Raw genomic sequence first — 6,000 nt, 5'->3', positions numbered from 1 at the left:
ATATATATTATATATATTATATATATTATATATATTATATAAAGTGACAGTTCGACAAGCTGAACACACAAATTAATAATTATGAATTTGAATAATTTTATTTATTCAAATATTTATATTTCGCAGAATCTTCCTCAACAATTATAATTGTTTAAAGACAAATTTAACAAATTATTTTATTCATTTTTTTTCTTGGAAAAAATTTCTTTTCTGCGCATTTTATATTTTCACCTAAAATAATCAAATACATCCTTATAAGTATAATTAGATTTCAAGGTTAAAATTTTTTTTATAAACGGTAATTAAGTTTTTATAACGACCAATAAAATTAATCCTTTGCGATTCGCTGAGAGCATAATGCCGTGATTCGAATTTCAACGTTCCGGTCTATCAACAACACATATCATAAAAACATATATTATATAAAAACATTAATCTTATCGACAAATACATACTATTATTACATGCAGTTGTTAATAAATAAAAAATAAAGAAGCATATTGAGTGGAAACTAAAGCGCTATGAACTTCAAAATTTGAAAACTTAAGAATCTCTACTCTCAAAAGATCACTAGATATATGTTTCGAGTTTCTGTGAGTTTGATCATTTTTTTTTACACATAGATAACTATGAGTTGGACAAAACTTTCTTCTCATTTTGTAGGTCTGTCATGCATGTATCCAGAAACATTTGTCAAAATTTTTTAACATGAAAGCTAAATTATTATTTAAAAATATTCCTAAGTTTTTTTGTTACTGAATTATCGAGGATTAAATAAAAGGAACATTTTGATATTATTACTCATAATTTCGTTAACAGTTAGAATTAAAATTATTTCATAATTGTATAGGCTATAGTAAAGTAAATCAACTATTACGACGCAAGTTGTATTTACATTAAATTTAATGTACTAGTTTTAATATTAATAAACTTATGTCTCGCATAACAACTTGCGTCGGCTCTTTATTAATAATTGAAATATTAGAATGTTTTATTGAATTTATGCATTACATTATGAATTACATAAGAAGATAAAAAGCAAGTTAAGAGTATAAAAGTCAGTATTAAGGAGATCCTAAAACAAACTCCGATCAAATCACCAGAGGTCGCCACACATCGCACATTGACATGTCTTTTTATATTATCATATCAATATCTCATGCACCTATAATACACGTAGTCACACATACGTATCAATTTTGTATAACAAATTCGCCGCGATAAAGCGTCTAAGTCTAATTCTAAGAACTCGATGTTGTTTGTTCGTGTAAACTACGTGTCTGGAAACCACTATTTCGTACGTACAGTTGCAAAATTTTTTAACATGAAAGCTAAATTATTATTTAAAAATATTCCTAAGTTTTTTTGTTACTGAATTATCGAGGATTAAATAAAATATCAAGCAAATATTATCATGACTTGACAGCTGAGATGTTAAAAAATACTAAAAAATATATCAATTTTGAAATTTTTCATTCTCGACATAGATTTCACTTTCCAGTGTATTAATGCGTATACTTTAATCCTGGAAAAGGACTTTCGAATCGATGAAAGAGAAAAAAAATATTTCTTATACAAAAATTATACGTGCTTACGTAAAAGGAGGCTTTAGGATCCCCTTAACTATATCAATATCAATATATGCTTATTATATGCAAATATATCTGGAGACACGGTCTCGACATTAAGCATTGGCGCGAGATAAAAGCACTGTTGTTTATCATCTTCGTGATAAACAACATGCCTATTAATCTGTAAATACATGTACATTTTAAGTTAATATAAGTAAAAAATTGCTAAGTCTCTAAACTTTCGCATAAATCAATGGCAAATTTTTATTCTTCTATTAAATACATATAATTTGCTATATTTATAATTTTTTATATTATCATGGTATAATAGAAAATGATATACCGTAATTTTAATGTAATGTTATAATTTTTTTTTAAATCTATCAAGAATCAACAATAAATATTTAAATTTTGCGTGACGTTGATGACGAATTCATTTAAAATTCTTAGAAACAATTTAACAAAGTTATATGATCTTCTAACACGAAACTGATGATTTTCTTATTCAGTCTAGATAAATCTGACTCACCTTATCAAGTTAGCAAATATTCAGCATCACTGTGAGCAAACAAAATTCGTCAAAAATTCTATGAAGATCGAATAAATCATATTATGTTATACGCGAATATAATTTATTTTTGTGTTAAGTTTAAAAGTCAAGTCAATTATTAAATTACCAAGATAATTATATGTTTGAATAATTCAAATAAATCTGAATATATACATATAAATAATATAATCTTTTTTATATAAATAGAATTATTTTTTATATGAAGATGAAACTTATCAGATTGCTCGTAGCGAATAAGTTATATATTCGATCAAGCTTCAGTTATTGCGTTTTAAATACATAACAGTAATCGACATGTAGTGTCGACATATCTCAATAAAATATATTTAAAATTTACATAGAAATATTATTAAACAAGCATCAAGATCCAGTCTTAATATATGGCGCTTCTTTATTTATTTGATTTATTCATATAGCGGTATAGTGTTTTATTAAGTTATCTTCGATCAGAAGCAGATGAAAACTCAATCGAAAACCTGATCAAATTTCTTTGTTTTCTTTAAGATATATCTCCGAAATCATGATAGCCTTGATCTTTTGCATTTCGTGGCACTATTACTACCATATATAACAAGATGAATGAGACGAGCAAATTACGGAGATTAAGTGCCCTTTGTCACACTTTCGCGATGCGGGATGTCTCATCGCGGCGGAAAGAAAAACGAGTAGACAAGTAAGGAATTGCAACGTGTAGCGTGATTCATTCCTAATGTATTTCAACGTGTAACCATGTCAAGAAATGGTAAAATGCGTCAACTTATACACCATTGAAAATATTCTTTTAAAAATTTGATCATGCATGGTATATTTATGTGATCAACTGCAACTTCGAAATTACCAAAGTATAAAAATACTACAATTTTATTAATTTTTTATCTACAAGTACTATTACAATATTATTACAAACTGTTCTAATAATTATTATATTTTAACGATCATAAGTATGTATTTTATATTTCATAATACATTATTTTACTATATTTATTACTTTATTTTATTGTATTTTTTTACATAATACGTATTCGGAAAGATTACTCTTTGCTCGATTGATGTTTAAAGAATTATGATTTCAGTACGTATAATAATATATTTGTATCTTCGCGAATCTAATGTGCCGATATATAATGACCGTTAAATCATCGCATAATCTAGCATCGGCTTCGTGATGGATGGACCGGACATTGTTTCAACTTCCACATGATCCGGTTAGTTCAGCGTCGTACGTGCACATTTATGCCCCTAGAACGATCCCTAAACTCAAATTAGCCTTGAATTCTCCTTAATCTGAGTCTAACTAACTGTGTGTCACGCTCACTGCATATGTGCGAGCAAGAGAAGAACGGGCGATGAGTGGCACACATCTGTACGATACAAACGTTGCGGGGGAGAACATAACACCCACTAGTAACATACACGGCTGCGCCGTAATCGTTTAAAAGGTTAAAGCCCTGTTTGATACTTCGGAATATATATTTTTTCTCTTTCTTCTTCTTTTCATTTTTCTCCTGCAAACATCTGTGTAGAGCTTTATCCAGAACATATGATTGGAACAGCACGAGGGTAGAGAAGAGCATAACAAAATTCAATCATTATCAAAAGTAACATTGATTAAAAATTTAACTATTATTTGTTTATGTAAATGAATTTGATTCTTATCAAATTAAAATCAAATTAAAATTGAATAAGTTTAATTTAAAATAATTCTACATACGTAGAAAGAAAATTTAATTTATATTTAATGCAAAAAAAAGTTTATTCAAGATTCATTTTTTTACTTTGGATACTTTTTTGCAATTTTCCACTGGTCATGATGTCATTTTGTCAAGAGAGATGTATTTTAATTTTACGAATAAAGATAAAATACAATAAATCTCAATAAGTACGTAGGAAAATGTCCAACTTTGATTACAACGCGTTCGAAACAGATACTATACTTCATCATGTATGGTACTTCTCAAATGCTCTTACTACATACAAGAGAAATTCTCTGTATATTAAATAACATTCGTACGCTTGTATTGTCGCATATATACGGTGCTTAGAAGCGAGTAGATCGTACAGCTCATTGCTATAATTACGCGACAGATGCACAGGAGAATTTAAAGCGACAAGCTCGTAAAAATTCTAATTAAACACCCGTCTGTAATGTATTGCATTGCACAAAGCGGCACACCCGTAAAAATTCTAGTCAAACATTCATCCGTAATATTGCATTACACAGTTCGTGGTTTCCCTGTCAGGCTTCATTACACGCGTGGTTTCACCCTCGGCGAATGCGCTTCCATGCAAAAGACTGCACTCGTACCGCATAAGCGACAGAAAGGAAAACGAAGGGAAAAAAAGACAAGTACCTCGGTTGGAATCCAATTCTCACGTTTCTATGTCTGTTATTCATCTGATCGTATCGAATAACGATTGATTAGAAATGACTGAAAGTTAATCTCAACGGATGCAAAAGCTTTAATTCTCTTCTTATTAATGTGATGTATAAAATTATATTAATTGAATATATTTAACAAAAAATATAAGTAATGTGAGACAAATAGATTCAATTTTCCATTTTTTATAAAAGTATTATGAATTTCAATATATATGCAGTCAAAAAAATAAATTTTTAGATAAAGTTGAACAACATAAAGCGATAATAAGATTGTATTATTAGTATACTTACATCTTATTTAAGTTTTCTATTTCAACTTCTCTTTGTTTATACATAAGTATACGATATCTTTTGCTGTTTTTTCAATCAAGAAAAAAGTTATTTTACAATTTCACAAACGAGATAGTTGTCAGTGAGAACACTAGCGATTAAATTAATTATAGCGTGCTAGTTTCCGCGAAATTCCGCACTTTTAGCCGTTCAGGAAGAATGCGCGGTATGTACTTCCGACTATTCACGGTTTACTTGCTAATGCAATAAAGTCAGTCCCGTCAGTTAACACATAAGCTAACACTTCCTCTCATCAGGCGTAAAGACATACACATTCGCTACGAATATTTATGGGGCTAATAAAAGCCATGCTGCACTCAATTAGCAAAATGGGCTTTAAATACTAGATTCGGCAAATTGGTTATTATAGACGTTACTGGAGTAGATAATGTGACTTGCATCGAGGAAGTAAAATTTTAATTTGATAATTCAATTCTCTGATCTTTTTCAATCATGAGAAAGGATATATCTGATAAAAAGACAACAATAGCGAATCTTTTTGAAAGAAAAATTCTGTCAGCTATAGATTTATAGCAAAACTGTAAAGTGAAAAATCTGAAAGTTATTAAATATGTACGTGCGAATAATCCTCGAACTCATTTTATAGAATTTTAATACAAAATATCGAAAAAAATAAGACTAAACGAAAACTAAAATATTACATAGATCGATATAAATGCGAGAAAAATAATTAATGTTTTTTATTATATCAAATTTGTAAAGTTGTGAAATCAATATCGTATTTGCAGAATTTTATTATAATCAGATAATTTTTATTCTTCCTAAAAGATCTAAAATAGAACAGCAAAATTCGAGAAAAATTGTTAAAGTTAAAATCAGAAAATAAGAGAGGGGAGAGAGAGAGAGAGAGAGAGAGAGAGAGAGAGAGAGAGAGAGAGAGAGAGAGAGAGACGAGCCAATTTTATATTTTAACGAACGATACGTTAACGAAAATTACATTATGACTTTTTATTATTTCAATTAAAATTTATTTAAATTGTAATATTTTCCTAAATCATCTCTTCCATCTTTTCTATCATTTCGGATTCCTGTTTTTTACATTCTTTTTGGAACATATCAAGAACTCTCATACATTTCAAGGAAAAACTGGGGAATTTATTGATTGCAAACTTTAAAAAATGGAATAG

At 28.7% G+C, this 6,000-nt stretch overlaps 1 protein-coding gene across 1 annotated transcript in view; it reads right to left on the bottom strand.

The window, feature by feature from the left end:
- The window catches only part of LOC108692932 (phospholipid phosphatase 1-like), a 32,403-nt gene that overhangs the window by 8,786 nt on the left and 17,617 nt on the right, over nucleotides 1–6,000 (bottom strand). The window lies entirely within an intron of this gene.

Source organism: Atta colombica, unplaced genomic scaffold, assembly GCF_001594045.1.
Source record: "Atta colombica isolate Treedump-2 unplaced genomic scaffold, Acol1.0 scaffold83, whole genome shotgun sequence".
Lineage (NCBI taxonomy): Eukaryota > Metazoa > Arthropoda > Insecta > Hymenoptera > Formicidae > Atta > Atta colombica.
The sequence above is the reverse complement of the archived record's forward strand: the minus strand, read 5'-3'. Positions and strand labels throughout refer to the sequence as shown.